Source organism: Monodelphis domestica, chromosome 1 (assembly GCF_027887165.1).
Source record: "Monodelphis domestica isolate mMonDom1 chromosome 1, mMonDom1.pri, whole genome shotgun sequence".
NCBI classification, from domain to species: Eukaryota; Metazoa; Chordata; class Mammalia; order Didelphimorphia; family Didelphidae; genus Monodelphis; species Monodelphis domestica.
In genome coordinates, this window is record NC_077227.1 from 62,896,831 (window position 1) to 62,913,757 (window position 16,927).

Here is a 16,927-nt window from a genome sequence, read left to right on the forward strand (position 1 = left end):
GTAAGATAGAATTCAAGATCCCAATGGATCTGGATGTTTTTCCCTCTCAGAGTTGATTTCCCTGAGATTGAGGTTTAAGTAACCCCCCCCCCCTCTCTTCCTCTCCTTCTTATAGGAGTTTTCTTCCCCTCCCCTTCCCCTGTGAATCTTTGTGTGAGAACCATTATTCTATTTGGTCTTTCTTTACCCCCTATTTATACATTACATTTTCCCCACATATTAGTATACATAGGTTGATATAAATGTAGTCCTTATAGAAGAGAGTTTGAGTAAAAGAAGATAACATTTTTCCCCTTTCCTTAATATTTACCTTTTCAGGTATTCCTTGCTCTTTGATTTTCGGTATCAAACTTTCCACAGAGCTCTGGTCTTTTCTTTGCAAAAAGTTGGAAGTCTTCTATTTTGTTGAATGCCCATACTTTCCCTTGGAAGTATATAGTCAGTTTTGCTGGGTAGCTGATTCTTGGTTGGAGACCCAGCTCTCTTGCCTTTCTGAAGATCATGTTCCATGCCTTACGATCATTCAGCGTAGAACTTGCAAGGTCTTGTGTGATCCTGATTGGCATTCCTTTATATCTAAATTGTCTTTTTCTGGCTTCCTGTAGGATTTTTTCTTTTGTTTGAGAGCTTTGGAATTTGGCAATTACATTCCTGGGAGTTGTCTTTTGGGGGTTTAGTGTAGAAGGTGTTCTGTGAGCTCTGTCAGTGGATGTATTGCCCCCTTGTTCTAGAATCTCTGGGCAATTTTCTTTGATTATATCTTGTATCACCATGTCCAGTTTGGTGTTTATTTCTGGCTTTTCTGGGAGTCCAATTATTCTTAAATTTTCTCTTCTCCCCCTGTTTTCCAGATCTATCACCTTGTCGGTGAGATATTTTATGTTCTCTTCTAATTTCTTGGTGTTTTGGCTTTGCTTTATTAGTTCTTGCTTTAAAGCCTGGTTTTCTTTTACAGTTTGGTCAAACTGGTTTTGTAGATGCGTGAATTTCTTTTGCATCATTTCCCACTTTTCCTCCCAGAGGGCTTCCATCTTTTTGGTCCTTTCTGATTCAAATTCTTCATGGGTTTGTGGAGAGTTTCTATTTCCTTTGGAAGATTTTGGAGAATTTTCTTGTATATCTTCTTCTATCTGCTCTGTATTTTGTATTTTGGCTCCATAGAATGTGTCCAGAGTCGCCCCTTTCTTCTTATTTTTCTTGGTATTTGGGGGCTTCTGTGCTTCTGTGGAATTTGTCATCTCTGAACGTGGAGGATTGGCTTTTCTTGTCTTTGTCTGGTGATCAGTGGCTTTAGTCCTGGGCAGATGTTGGTTCTATGAGCGTTCCCTGGGTTAAACTGAATATGCCTCACTGGAACTGGAATGGAAGGGTCGGACCACGAGGCCACACTCTCCCCCTGGCTCGATTTCCGGAAGTTGCCTTCAGAATCCCTGGCCGTGAGGCTGTTTCGTCGGCCTGCGGGGGGATGGGCTGCCGCTTCCCCAAGCTCCGAGAGCACAGACTTTCACTGAGACTTGGATAGCAGGATCCAGCCCGTGAGGCTGTCTTGCCCGCCCTGAGGGTTGCTGTTGTTTTGACCAGCTCTCTGCAGCGGAGGCCCCAGGCAGTAACTTTCACCCGGACCTACCGGCTCTCTGCAGCGGAAGCCCCAGGCAGTAACTTTCACCCGGACTGGGACTTGGGTAGAAGACCCTGAGGGTTGTTGTTCCTCAGACCCTGCTCTCTGAGCCCGGCGCGGCTGCCGCTTCCGGGAGCCTTGGACTCTGCGCTCCTACCCCTGAGGTCCGAGGGATCTCGGGTTCTGGCTTTTAAGGGGAGCCGTACCTTTTGAACCGGGTCCAGGTCCAGGAGGAGGGTTCCCAGGGTCTGTGCTGTTGATCGTTTTGAATTTCGGCGCCTTAGGAGCTTCTAGTTTGAGATCGGTCGGGAAGGGTTTTCCGGAGATCTGAACTTCAGCTTTCTCTAAGCCGCCATCTTAACCGGAAGTCCGTATGCAGTACTTCTTTACTGAGAGAATAAACATTTTCAGGACCACTTGCTAAATCCAAAAGGAATTCTCTGCAGCCCCACAAATGCCACCACAGTGTGTCTGGAACAATCTCTTCACAAGAGTTCTTTATGCCATCTTGGGAATATGGTTTTTACAAGTCACAGTCAACTTGTGATTTTTCTTGTGGAGGAATTCTTTCTTTGAAACACAAATCACAATCTGTCAGAATTTAAAGCCTGAGAAAATATGTTTAAGTTCAGCACAGTAAAATCATTTGCCTATGGTCACACAGCTATGAAATGCTAAAGACAGGATCTGAACCCGGGTCTTTACTCCTCTATTACACTATGTTGCTTCTCTATGTTGTTCACACAAATGTCAAAATGTATGAGAGTCTGGTGTAGGCAGGTGGCTCAGTGTATTGAGGGTCGGACCCAGAGACAGGAGGTCCTGGGTTCAAATCTGGACTCTCAGATACTCCTTAGCTGTGACCCTGGGTAAATCACCAATCCCAATGGCCTAGCCCTTACCATTCTTCCATGGCTCAATCTGTTAAGAGATAGACTTAGAGACAAGAAGTCGTGGGTTCACATTTGTCCTCAGATACTTCCTAGTTATGTGACCCTGGGAAAGTCACTTAATCCCAATTAACTAACCCTTACTGCTCTTCTGCCTTAGAACTGATACTTAATATTGATTTCAAGATGGAAGGTAAGGGTTTAAAATGCATAAGAATCTCTTTTATTTTTCCTTACAGCTCATCCCTTCACCCCACCTCCACCAAGGTCTTCCCAGCATCCTCTTTTCTTAATGCCAATCAATCCCTACCATGTAGGGTTGGACTTGCCTTGACTGGCCAAGCTCTCTGCTGAGCTGGGTGCACAGGCAGCCGTAGGCCATTATTGGTCCAGGTATCATCACTGGACAGCCTGACATCCAGACATGAATCAGGAGTGGATGAGGTCACTCGTGGGGAGGTCACCTCAGTGTGCCTCTCCTCCAGTGAGACTCATACCCTGACAGCAATGGTAGCCAAGGAAAATGTTGCTGCTGACAATGATGATTAACTGCAGCTGGGAGGCTTTGCCAAATGAGTCTCACCAGCCGTCACACAGGGAGGGACAAATGAAATTGCGCCTGGGGATTTGCTTGCCAAGAAGACCATCTTCAGAAGTCTTCTGTGGAGGGGAGGAGGAGGAGGGTAGGAGAAGGGAGGGCCAGAGCTGAGCTGCTTCCAGCATTTTCCTTTTCTGATTAGGCTAAGTAAGCCTTGTCTCCATCCTGACTTGGATCCAGCCACACTGAAATTGCACCATTTTGCTGGAAACCTTTTTTTTGGCAAGCCCTTTTAATTAAAGCAATAGCCCAATTAAGCCAAGATGGATCAACCCTAGACTAGCCCAGGACAAATGAAGGAACATACTCTCCTCCCAGAGCCTCCCTCCACCTAATATATGGCTGCTTTGTTCCTTGGCCTTCCAATTTCAGTACATTAGCTTTTATAATAAATAACCCTGGGGAGGGGGGCACCTCTTTATAACATTGTGAAATGCTCCCGGCTAAGCAAGGACAATGAGCTAATAAACTATGAGCAGGTAGCAGGCATTTTGGTTGGGCTACTCAGCCCTTCTAAGGATTATGGGAATTTCTTTTTTCTTCACTTCATGGCCAGAGGATATCGAGAATAAAAGCAATGTGGGGGACCTGGATGGAGTCTTCCTCAGAGGCCACAGAATCTGCTCCCCCTGGAGCTTGGGAGGAAAAGTGGTCTTGGAAAGTCTTTCTGGGCTGCTCTATAGAGTGATAATAGGATTAGGGAAGGGAGATGGGCTAGATCCCTGGCACAGATGCCAGTGGCTTGTGGATTCCACCTCATGGGTTAGATGAATGGGTTTCCTTACCTGCTAGGTCTATAATGCAGCCCCCTTGGGCTAGTACTATCCCCATCCACATTACTTTCTTTGGCCACTGGACCAACAGCTACAAGAATTAGCTGTTACTGTGTCCTCTTAGAAAGGGTATCATCTCTGGGAGCTTTGGTTGATGAGATGGAAGTTCCATCTCCTTGCCATCTATTCACATCCTAGCTGTTCATCCTTTAGGGTACACCTCTGTAATTGCTCTTCATGCCCTACTTAAATACTCTCCCATTCTCACATGTCTTTTTGCCTCTACTAGACCACAGTCTTCATGAGGACCAGAAACATATGGTTCCCTAGTCCTTTGTTTTTGATAGGATCTAATAACAACATACTAACAATAATTAGCATGCATATGGCTCTTTAAGGTTGACAAAGCACTTTAGGAATATAACCTCATTTGATACTCACAGTTGTTATGTGTATTTTACAAAGGAGGAAACTGAGGCTAGTAAGGGTTAATGACTTGTTCAGTATTATACATTGGATAAAAATCCAAGGTTGGATCTGAACTCAGGTCTTCCTAACTCTAGGTCCCATTCTCACTCCACTGTGCCCTCTAACTGCATTAGTTATCATATTATTATATATTATATGTATATTATATAATTTATTATTAATTATAATATATTATGTTATTTTAATCCACAACATTAATATATAACTAATATATAATATAATTATAACATAATAACATAATATATTATATATTATGATTTATTATATATTATATGATAGTATTCATTATAACATATAAATATATTTATTATATATTACATATTTATATATTAGTGACATTAGTTATATATTAATGCTGTGGATTAATATAGTGGGTCTAGTACAAATGTGGACAGTTAGAAGTGATTTGATATAATGGGACAGCTAGGTGGCACAGCAGAAAGAATACTAAGCCTTGAGTCAAGAAGACCTGAGTTCAAATTGCTCTCAGAAATGTACAAATTGTGTGATCCTAGGCAAGTCTTAACTTCTGTTTGCCTCAGTTTCCTCATCTGTAAATGGCATAAGTGAGGATGAAATGGGAATAATTGTAAAATACTTAGCACATAATAAATGCAAGTCATCATCATTAATAACAATAATAATGATAAGCACGATAGACAGTGTAATATAAGTAAATAGAGTCAGAAAGACTTGAGTTTGAATCCTGCCTCAGTCTCTGACTAGCTTTTTAAGCCTCATTCTCTTTACTTGTAAAATGAGGATAATAATAGCCTCTATGCCACAGAGTTGTTGTAAGAATCCTATGAGATACTGTCTACAAGCTGCTCTGGTTTATATAAATGTGAGCTATTATTTTATTATTATTCTCCAGTGCTTTATGGCTACAAAGCAAAATAATTACAAATCCATGATCTAATTTGAGCATTATAATGCCTTTGTGAGGTAGGTTGTATAAGTATTATTATTCCCATTTTACTGACAAGGAAACTAACTGCTAGTAAGTGGTTGAATTAGGATTCTTATTCTACCCCACTGCCTTAATTGATTGATAATGCAAAAGAATGGAACATACCACCATCTCCTCCAGTGACTTCCACTTACTATCTCTAGAATGGAAAATAAAGACTTGGGACATCTAGGTGGCTCAGTGGATAGAGCTCCAAGCCTGAAGTCAGGAGGACTGGGTTCAAATGTGACCTCAGGCTCTTCTTAGCTTTGTGACTCTGGGCAAGTCACTTAACCCTGTTTGTCTAGCTCTTGCCTTCTGTCTTAGAATTGTTACTAAAATGAAAGTAAGGGTCTAAAAAAATAAAGGCTTATGTTGATCTCTAGATAGGAGTGGAAAGACAGCAGGGTTGAGAATAGAGGTCAGAAATTGGAGGGGGAGGATGACTTTGCCAGAATACTTGTCAGAGTACTTCTGGAATATTGTATTCCATTGTAGACCCAGGATTTTAGGAAGGACATTGATAAAAATGGAGATTAGCCAAAGGAAGACGAGGATGGAGAAGGGCTTGGAGTCCATGCCATATGCAGATCAGTTGGGGAAATTGGGGCTATTTCACCTGGAGTAGAGAAGACTCAGATGAGACAGGATAGTTGTCTTCAAGTCCTGGAAAGTTTTGTCATATGGAAGATGGATTAAGTTAAGAGTGTCCCCAGAGAGCAGAGCCAGGACCAATGGACAGATGTTGCAAAGAAGGCATATTTGGGTTGGATATTGGGAAAAATCTCTCAATAATTAGAGCTATCCAAAAGGAGAAAGGCAGTAATGGATTCCCTCTCCCTGAAAGTCTCTAAGCGGAGACTGGATGACTATTATTTATCTGGAAAATATAGTCAGGATTCTTTTTTTAGGTCAGGGTTAAACTGGATGGTTCTTAGATTAGAAATCTAGAGTTTGAAGCTACCTCAGAGAATCATCTGGTCCAACTCTCTATTTTTACAGATGACAAATTCAAGGTCCATGGAAATTAAGTGACTTGCTCAAGGTCACATAGTTGGCTAGGTAGCACAGTGGATAGAGTGTATGGTCTGGGGTGAGAGTGGTCAGGAAAACTCATCTTCCTCAGTTCAAATCTGGCTTTGAACACTTACTAGCTATGTGATCCCAGGCAAGTCACTTAATCCTGTTTGCCTCAGTTTACTCATTTGTACAATGAACTGGAGAAGAAAATGATCAACCACATTAGTACTTTTGCCCAGAAAACCCCAAATGGGGTCACAAAGAGTCAGATACAACAGAATAACATCTCAAGGTCACCCAAACAAGTATAGGAGGCAGGATGTGAAGTCTGGGTCCTCTCATTTCAGTCAGTGAGCTTTCCCTTACATCACACTGCCTCCTACCCTTGACATTCTGTGATGCTGAGACTCTGGGGTGACCCAGGAGCAGGCTTTCTAGTACCCACCTGGATTGACAATTCAGTACCTTAGGAAACCCCAAACCTTGTGCAACAATACAAGGTCACAGCTACTCCGATTTCCCACCCTAGCTGAGTGAGACGTTCCCACCCAACTTGGACAATTGAATTAGGAGAGAACAAAACAAACTTGTACCCCTTTCCCCCGTGACCCTTCTCTTCCTCCTCAAGCTCTGCTTCATTTGTGTTATATTTTGGGGATGGCTGCCTTTTTTTAATCTTTTGAACAAAACAACCCATAAAGTTAATGCATCCCTAGTTAACAACAATAGGGTCTTTGGGAATTGGAGGGCCTTTTAGATGTTATTAGCTTTTCAAATGCACCTCAGCTCCCAGCCTAAATAAGTCCCAGCTTGCTGTAAAATAAATTTATTGGCTGATTAGGGCTTTAATAGGTTTGACTGAAGTAGAAGTCACTGTGCTTCTCTCTGTTTTTGACTTGTGACTTCCCCCAAATTAGCTCAAGGACTGAAGAAGAAAAAAACCTGGGAGGAGGAAGAATAGGCAGGAGAAGAGAAAGCAGAAGATTGGAAACTGAATAAAAGAGAGAGAAAGCTTGAGCCCTGTAATTAGTTCCAGAAATCGACCCCCAAAGAGCTCTTTCCGGGGGCCATCATCCAGCAGTGGCGATGTGATCTTTCCTAAGCAGTCATTTGAGGACCTTAAAGTAAATTAGGAGAAGAGCTTTCAATAACCCTAATTAAACCCAAGACAATTACCCAGACAAGGAGCCCTTAATCCCTGGGAATTAGAGAGAATGGCCCCAAATCAAAACCCAATCAGCTGAACTGACCTTGGAGCTCCCTCTCTGACATACCCTCCACCTTGGCTCAAGCCCTGACTCCCATTTCCGAAATAATAGCAGGTCACCTTCATGTTCACAGGGCTCACTTCACAATAGTCCTATAAGGTATAGACTACACCTGTTATTCTCTCTATTTTGTTGTTTAGTCTTTTTTTTTTCCTCAGTCATATCTGACTCTTTGTGATCCAATTTGGAGTTTTCTTGGCAAAGATCTGGGAGTGGTTGGACATTTTCTACTCTAACTCCTTTCATAGATTAAGAAACTGAGGCAGAGTTGGGTGACTTGCCCAGGGTCGCACAGCTTGTAAGTGTCTGAAGTCACATTTGAACTCATGAAGATGAGGTTTTTCTGATTCCTGGCCTGGTGCTCTATCCACTGGGCTACTTTAGCTGCTCCTTATCTCTAATTTACAGATGAGGAAACCAAGCCTTTGAGTATTTGTATAAATTTTTGTCGCAGAAGTGAGAGTGAAATCCAGGCAGTCTAATTTTTATTCCAAGTCTAGTGTTTCCCCACCCTACTCTACCTCCTCTTATTCCTTCTAACTGCCAGGTAGGATAATCAGATTCAGAGCTAGAATTTATCTCTCCATCCACCCACCCATCCATCCATCCATCCATCCATCTATATCTGTCTCTCTGTCTATCCATCTATCCACCAATCTGTCCGTCCATTCATCCTTCCTTCTTTCCTTCCTTCCTTCCCTTCTTTCCTTCCCTTCTTTGTTTCCTTCCTTCCTCCCTCCTTCCTTCCTTCCCTCCTTCCCTCCCTCCTTCCTTCCTTCCCTCCCTCCTTCCCTCCTTTCTTCCCTTTCTTCCTTCCCTCCTTCCCTTCCTTCCTTCCTTCCTTCCTTCCTTCCTTCCTTCCTTCCTTCCTTCCTTCCTTCCTTCCTTCCTTCCTTCCTTCCTTCCTTCCCTCCCTTCCTTCCCTCCTTCCCTCCTTCCTTCCTTCCCTCCTTCCTTCCTTCCTTCCTTCCTTCCTTCCCTCCTTTCTTCCTTCCTTCCCTTCCTTCCTTCCTTCCTTCCTTCCTTACCTCCCTCCTTCCTTCCTTCCTTCCTTCCTTCCTTCCTTCCCTTCCTTTCTTCCTTCCCTTCCTTCCTTCCTTCCTTCCTTCCTTCCTTCCTTCCTTCCTTCCTTCCTTCCTTCCTTCCTTCCTTCCTTCCCTCCTTCCTTCCTTCCTTCCTTCCTTCCTTCCTTCCTTCCTTCCTTCCTTCCTTCCTTCCTTCCTTCCTTCCTTCCTTCCTTCCTTCCTTCCTTCCTTCCTTCCTTCCTTCCTTCCTTCCCTCCCTCCCTCACCTTCCATCTTAGAATCAATAGTGTGCATTGTTTCCAAGGCAGAAAAGTGGTAAGGGCTAGGCAATGGAGGTTAAGTGCCTTGCCCAGGGTCCCACAGTTAGGAAGAATCTGAGGCCACATTTGAACCCAGAGCCTCTGGTCTCTAGCTCTGGCTCTCAATTCAAATAGTCACTTAGCTACCCCATGAGAACTAGAATTTAAAGACCATATAGGCTAACCACCTTGATTATATAGACGAATAAACTGGGATCCAGATAGAATCATAGCCTTATAAATCTGAATCTGGAAGGGGCCTCAGAGGCCATCTACTTAAGTCCATGCCCTTTATTTTCAGATGAAGAAAATGAAGCCTAAACATATTGCAACCTGCTCTTTATTTCCTTGGTAGCTGATGATAAAGTAAACATTTGAACCCAGACCCGCTAATTCCAAATCCAGCATGCTTTCTCCTGTACCAGGCCTTGTCTTGCCTTGAGGTTTTTTGAAGATGAAAGAGGGAACTTAAGCCTTATTTTATAAAAATAAGCTGTCATTCAATTAGCCAAATCGCTGCCAATACAATACCCTCTGACAGGTCTTCTGGAGCTATTTAGGTCACTTCCCCCAAAGCCCCTGCTCAGGGGTTTTAAACTCAACTCCTTGTCTCCCAACTGCCCTTTCCTCCCAAGAACCCACTCCCAGCGGCTTCCAATGGCAACAAGAGGACTCCGGGAGCCTCAGCTGGGTCTCAGTGCTGGTCACCAACACAGACAGGGACTCCCTCCCCTCTGGAGCCAGAAAGGACCAACTTGTGACCCCTTCTGCAGGCAGGGGGAGGCCAGCTAGGTTCAGTCTGGCAACTGAAAATGATAAAGAGAGCTATCAAACAGAATTAGGGGAGCAGTTCCTTCCTGTTCTGTTTAGCTTGGTAATTCAATCGAAGCCAGACCAGAGGCCTGGCCAGGGAGAAGAGCTTTCTAAAATCTAATGAAGGCTTTACTCCGCCTGACCAGCATGCAAACATTAACATGTCAACTTCCTTCATGCAGAGGGATGGGAGGGCAGATTGCACATGACGGGGGCAGTTTTATTAATGGACTTGAACTCTGGGAGTTAGGCAGTGAGGACACACTCCCAAATAGGCACAGTAGTCCATTTTCACAATTACCTCTGGGCCCCCTCCACTCTTCCCCACTCCCTTCACCCTGCTATGTTACTTCCACCACTTAATAGGATTTGGTTTTCTTTGCCCAGCAAGGGAGGAAGGATTTATTCAATATAGTTGGCAGGTTTGGGGAGGAACACAAAGCCAGCTTCAGAAATCTCTCTGTAGAGAAAGTTTTAACAGTTTATTTACAAGTTCTCTCTCTCTCTCTCTCTCTCTCTCTCTCTCTCTCTCTCTCTCTCTCTCTCTCTCTCTCTCTCTCTCTCTCTCTCTCTCTCCTCCCTCTCTCTCTCTCTCTCTCTCTCTCTTCTCCCTCCCTCCCTCTCTCTCTTTCTCTCTCTCCTCCCTCCCTCTCTCTCTTTCTTTCTCTCTTCTCCCTCCCTCCCTCTCTCTCTCTCTCTCTCTCTCTCTCTCCTCCTTCCCCCCCTCTCTCTTCTCCCTCTCTCTCTCTCTCCCCTCCCTCTCTCTCTCTCTCCCCTCCCTCCCTCTCTCTCTCTCCCTCTTTCTTCTCCCTCTCTCTCTCTCCTCCCTCCCTCTCTCTCTCTCCCTCTCTCTTCTCCCTCTCTCTCTCTCCTCCCTCCCTCTCTCCCTCTGCCTCTCTCTCCCTCTCTCTTCCCTCCCTCCCTCTCTCTCTCTCTCTCCTCCCTCCCTCTCTCTCTTCCCTCTCTCCCTCCCCCTCTCTCTCTCCTCCCTCCCCCCTCTCTCTTCTCCCTGTCTCTCTCTCTTTCTATTTGTCTCTCTCTGTCTCTATTTCTCTCATTTAGTTTATCTACAAGTTCTGTTTCTCTGTTTCTCTCTCTTTTTTCTTTCTCTCTCTTATTCTCTCATTCTCTCTCTTCATCTCTCTCATTCACTGTCTCTCTTTCTCTGCCTCTCTCTGCCTCTTACCTTTTTTCTCTTTCCCTGTCTCTCTGTGTCCTCCCTCCCTCCCTCCTCTCTCTGTCTGTCTGTCTCTCACACAAACATCTTATCTCTCTCTGTCTCTTTCTCCTACCTCTTCTGTCTGTCATCTCTAGTCTCTATCTCTCTTCATCTCTGCTACTCTCTCCCTTTCCTCTCTCTCTTCTTTCTTCCCTTTGCATGTTTCTCCCACTCTACTTTTTTCTCTCGCTCTATCTCCTCTCCCCACAGTGTCTCTTTCTCTCCTCTCTCTATATCTCTGTTTGTCTGAATCTCCCTCTTTGATTTTCACTTTAAAAATTAACTCTTGTAATATTAAATTTAAGGGCCACAAGTTGCAGCGTAATGAATTTAGAATCAGTATTCCAACTCTGCCAACTATGTGACCTTGGTCAGGTAACTTACTCTTGGACTCAGTTCCTCATCTGCCAAAAGAGGAGGTTAGACTAATTGGCCTCTAAATTATTTTTCTGATCTAAATTATATCTATAACTATATCTATATTATGTATCTATATCTATACCATCTCTCTATATATTATATCTATAACTATATATCTAAATTATATCTATAACATTTGGGCCATATGGGAGAAGCTGCTTTGATATTCCTAGACAAGTCAGCTTATAGGAGAGTCATCCTGAGTAGGTTAGGGGTGAGAGATAAAGTTGATAAAACCCAAAGTCAAAACAAATCCCCACCAGACCAACCATGGTAATGTTCTTACCTGTTCTGAAATCGTCTTCTTCTGGAGTCACTAAAGAATAATTTGGGAGAAGTCTAGAAGGCTTCTAATGTTGTCTTTCTCAAGAAACTGGGGGCCATGCCAAGTGTTCTTTATTTCTTCAAATATTGCTTTATGGCTCTACCAACTACAATAAAATCTTAAAAAAAAACCCTCTGATGCCTTCCATCTTGAAATCAACAATAAGTATTGGTTCCAAGGCAGAAGAGTGGTCAGGGCTAGGCAATGGGGATAAGTGACTTGCCCAGGTTCACACAGCTGGGAAGTGTCTGAGGTCAGATTTGAACATACATTTTACATTCAAAGAACAAGAAAAGGGGGACCATATGTGAAATTGTGAATCTCCAATACATACTGTTGGTTTTTTTTAAACCCTTACCTTTCGTCTTGGAGTCAATACTGGGTATTGGCTCCAAGGCAGAAGAGAGGAAAGGGCTAGGCAATAGGGGTCAAGTGACTTGCCCAGGGTCACACAGCTGAGAAGTATCTGAGGCTAGATTTGAACCTAGGAACTCCTATATTTAGGCCTGGCTCTCCATCCACTGAGCCACCCAGCTGCCCCCTATATACTATTTTTAAAGCACACACATACACACACATTTCAAATTTAACCTGGTAATTCCAACACTGCTTCACTTGTCTGCCTAACCCCTTTAAAAAAATGAAATCTTATTTTTTTCAAATGATTAAGCCTTTTTTCTTCTTTCCATCTTTTCCTTTCTAGAACAAAAGGAAAACAAGCTTTCCCAGTCAAGTAAAACAGATTTCCATATTGTCCATGTTAGAAAAAAATGTCTTGTTCTCCATGTTTTTTCTCAGCCTTTCTTGAATCTCAAAGACTTGGGGAATGTTAGAGTGAGAAGGCAGCTTAGAGATCACTCAGTTCAGTGCTCACATTTGACATTCTTCTCCATCCCCTTCATGACTTCCCAGTCTTTAGTTCTCCTCTCTTGGTCTACATGTATCCAGATTGCTTCTCTGTTGATGACAGATGAGTCCTTTCTTAACTAAGCTTACTATTGACTGGAATTTAGCTCCGTGACTCTCTTCTTGATTAGAAGGAGAAATTTGTCCTCTTTCCTATAGAGAGCCTTTCCTCTCCCAGTGGGTGTGAATAATGATTTTGAATACAGGTGCTACAGGCTTCATTTATTCATTTTATTGAAAGGGTTTTGGAGCTTATATCAAAGACATAAGTTATTTACCTTGTCCATATATGGTGTAGACCCACAAGGTCCTAGGAAGTCTGTTTTTAGCTTCTCCTTCATCTTTTTTTTTTTAAACCCTTACCTTCCCTCTTGGAGTCAATAATGTGTATTGGCTCCAAAGCAGAAGAGTGGTTCTACTGAGCTACCCAGCTGCTCCCTTCTCCTTGATCTTATATGAGTCACCTTGACACATGATGAGCCTTTATTTGTCCAAATGTAGAATGGAGATCTTTTTAATGTGCCTTTAAAATAACATATCATTAGGGTGGGAGTCAAGACCAATCCCAGGTAAATAAGTAAATAGATTGTTATAATTGGAGTTATGAAAACTGAGATTCAAAACCCAACTCTAATACTATCTGGGTGACCTTTGATAAGCCATTTAACCTCTATGGTCCTCAATTTCCACAACTGTGAAATGAATGGGTTATCCTAGATGGCCTTTGAGGTCTATCTCTTCCATCTTTAAATCTATGTTGTTGTGATCCCATGGATCAACTACTTCATTTTCAAGGTCTGTTCCCTCATCTAAAAAGTGAAGGATTCAACCAGGTCACCTCCAAGATCTCTTCGAAACTTACTTCTTTGTGGCAGATGACAATAGTACCTGCCACTAACATGAATCTTCCTTTCTTCTTCAGGACTCAGAACCTCAGATCCCTGCACGTGTCTCGCCTGAGGAACCTAGGAAGAAAAGACTTCTTTCTCTGGATACATTCAGAGGGTAAAACTCTTCTTACCTTTGAGAACTTTGGAAATGAGAATAAGAGGGTTAGTAACTGGGGCTGGGAAGGTGTTAGTTGTACTAGAATCAATGGCACCTCTTGAATTGGAGTTCTTTGATTTCAATCAGCTGAAGCATCTAGCATCCTGAATGTTGGAAGTTTGTGAGAAGATTCTGGTGGGTTTTAGATGGCACACACACTCAGAAAGAACTCTCGTGATAAAACCAATGCAGAAAATACATTCTAAGAAATGGAAAATGTTTTATCTTTCTGGGGAAATGGGAATATGGGAAATCAGTTGCATTTTGGATGGTGAGGCTGCTTGCCATGTAACATGACCAAATTATCCTACCCATATCACCAATATATCTTTTGCCCTTTGACTTCTGTTTTGTTGCTCTCTTTGGACATTGAGGTATGCAATGATTAGCACAAAAGGAAAATAAATAGCAAGGTAACTTTTGTTTTTTTTTCCTTATTCCTTGTTATTAAAGAATTTCAGAGCTGGAAGGTTCTTTTAAAGTCATCTGGTCTGGGCTGCTAGGTAGCTCAATGGATAGAAAGCCAGATCTAGAGATGGGAGGTTCTGGGTTCAAATGTGGCCTCAGATACTTTCTAGCTCTATAATCCTGGGCAAGGCACAGATTTCCTAGCCCTTACTGATCTTCTTAGAACCTATACATAGTATCTATTCTAAAAAAGAAGATAAGGATTTTTTTTTTTTAAGTCCAAGTTAAGTGGTCCAATCCACTTAATTTAAAGATGACCAAACTGAGATGACATGAAGCTGGAAAGGACCTTGAACATGACTGATGACAGATGTGGGTTCCAAGAAGATCTTTAAAGACCAGAATAATAGGATAAATCTACAAAGATGAAGCTTAATAGAGAGAAATATAAAGTTCTACATAGGGTCTAAGAAATCAATGAACGGAGTATAGGATTTTTTAAAAAGTGTGGTTAGAAAATAATACTTGGGAAAATAAGATATGGAATTTTTAATGATCTGAAAACTTAATATGATAACAAAGTGTTATGGCAGTCAAACAATGCTAACCCTGTTGTTAAACCAAATTAATGGGGACACGATGTCAAGAACAGAGATATCAAAAGACCCATTTTAATCTACCTTAGTCAGATAATATATGGAATATTATCATGCTCATTTGTGGATGCCTCATTTTTGGACATAAAATGACAAAACAAAGTTCCTCCAAAGGAAGGCAGTCAGGATGATGAGAGGATTGAAGACTATACCAGTTAAAGGAAGTGAGACTATTTAGTCCGAGTCTCCTGATCCTGACTGTCTTCCATGCCTGGAATGCTCTGCCTTACTCATCACCACCTCCTGACTTCCCTGACTTCCTCCAACTCAGCTAAAGTCCCATCTTCTGCAAGAAGACTTCCGGTTCTTCTTAATGCTAGTGCCTTTCCTCTGAGGTTATCCCCAATTTATCATGCATATAGTTTATTAAGTATAGTTTCTTGCATATTGTCTCCCCCATTAGACTGCAACCTTCTTGAAAGCTGGGACTTTTTTTCTTTTCTTTGCATACAAAGCGCCAAGTACAATGCCTAGCACACAGTAAGTATTTAGTCAATGCTAGCTCACTGACAGAAGGAAAGATGTGAATGACAAGGAGCAATGTGAGGTCATTACAAAGAGGCAAATTTGGATTCTGTTTGAGGAAAATCTCCCTAACAATTAGGGGATATCTAGGGAGGTTTCAGGATTTCCTATCACTTGGTCTTTAAGTTGCATTACCATTTGTCGGGCATATCCTAGAGGGACACAGTGCCCAATTCTGAGACTCTGAGGTGAACCGACTTGTCCAAATAGGAAGGACAAGTTTACACAGTAGAAGAGTCAGGTTTGGAAACCAGGTTTCCTTATTCCACATCTGAGGGTTTCCCCCCTAAATTAGGTTGTCTCTTTCCTTCGCTTCACTATGCCTTAAAATGTGGAAATACTTTCTGAAATTTTGAAGTACGATTCTTACTATGGGAAAAGCACCACCTCCCTGAAAGGGCTGGAGTTTGCCAATGGTTGTAGCCAAAGTGTCAGCTTTGTCACTCAACAAGCACTGAAGCCAACTTTGCCCTTTTCAAGGCACCCAGGGCTGGGGCTGCTTTCACATAAATGCTTCCACCCAGTGGTCAATGGGGTAACTACGGCATCGCCACCATCTAGTACTTTGGCTGTTTCTGTTCAATCATAGTCATCATTGCTTGCCTCTATATAGTGTTTTCCCATCTATGATTCCCTTTGAAGGACCCAAGACTAATCATAAATGTGAGCAACAAGGTATAGGGATTTCCTCTTGGGGGACGTTGGATTTATCTTGGAATATTTACTCCTCTAAGAGTTGTTACCTGGCCTTTCCAGCTGTGGCAAAGGTGCAAGCAGGCTAGAGTAGGAGGAATTGGGGGTGTGTGAAGGTTGGGCAATCTATTATGTATCCTGTTTGAGTGTCTTATTCTCTGCCTTTACAAGCCACATGTATCCCCTTTTTTATTATTATACTCCACAAGCATAAATAACCAACATTCCTTATATGAGGAACAGAAAAAAGAGAATTGTATTTGATACCAGGAATCTCTAGAACATACAACTTACTTTTAAAAATACAGAGAAAAGGGGAATCTAGGTGGCTCAGTGGATGGAGAGCCAAGCCTAGAGGCGGGAAGTCCTGAGTTCAAATTTGACCTCAGCCACTTCCCAGATGTGTAACCCTGGGTAAGACACTTAATCCCCATTACCTAGCTCTTACTGCTCTTCACCCTTGGAGCCAGTACTCAGTATTGATTCTAAGGAAGAAGATAAAGGCTTAAAAATGCAGAAAGATAGATAGGTATGGAGGTAGGTAGATAGATATATATGCAGATAGTTATGTAGGTAGATGGATAGATAGATAGGTAGATAAGTAGGCAGGTAAGTAGATAGATATATAGGTAAATAGATAGATATGTAGATAGATAGAGAAGTAGTTATGTAGGTAGACAGATGGGTAGATAAGTACGTAGGTAGGTAGAGAAGTAGTTATGTCGCTCGCTAGCTAGCTATGTAAGTGTATGGATAGATATGCAGGTAGGTAGAGAGATATATAAATATGTAAGTAGACAGACCGATAGATAAATAATTTTATATGTATGTGTATATATATATATATATGTGTGTGTGTGTGTGTGTGTGTGTGTGTGTGTGTGTGTGTGTGTGTGTGGAGGTAGATTGTTCTGCTTGGCTTGTCTGGGTCCCATTTTGAACTTCCACCCCTTGCTCCTGGGTCTGCCAGCAGAATGAGTTTATTC

General features: G+C 42.4%; 1 long non-coding RNA gene across 1 annotated transcript in view; it reads left to right on the top strand.

Moving 5' to 3' along the window:
- The window catches only part of LOC130454618 (uncharacterized), a 43,427-nt gene extending 29,812 nt beyond the window's left edge, over positions 1-13,615 (top strand). The window contains exon 3 of the long non-coding RNA XR_008912358.1: positions 13,535-13,615. This is a non-coding gene — a long non-coding RNA (uncharacterized LOC130454618). The remainder of the gene's footprint in view (positions 1-13,534) is intronic.
- The last annotated feature ends 3,312 nt before the right edge of the window (positions 13,616-16,927 follow it).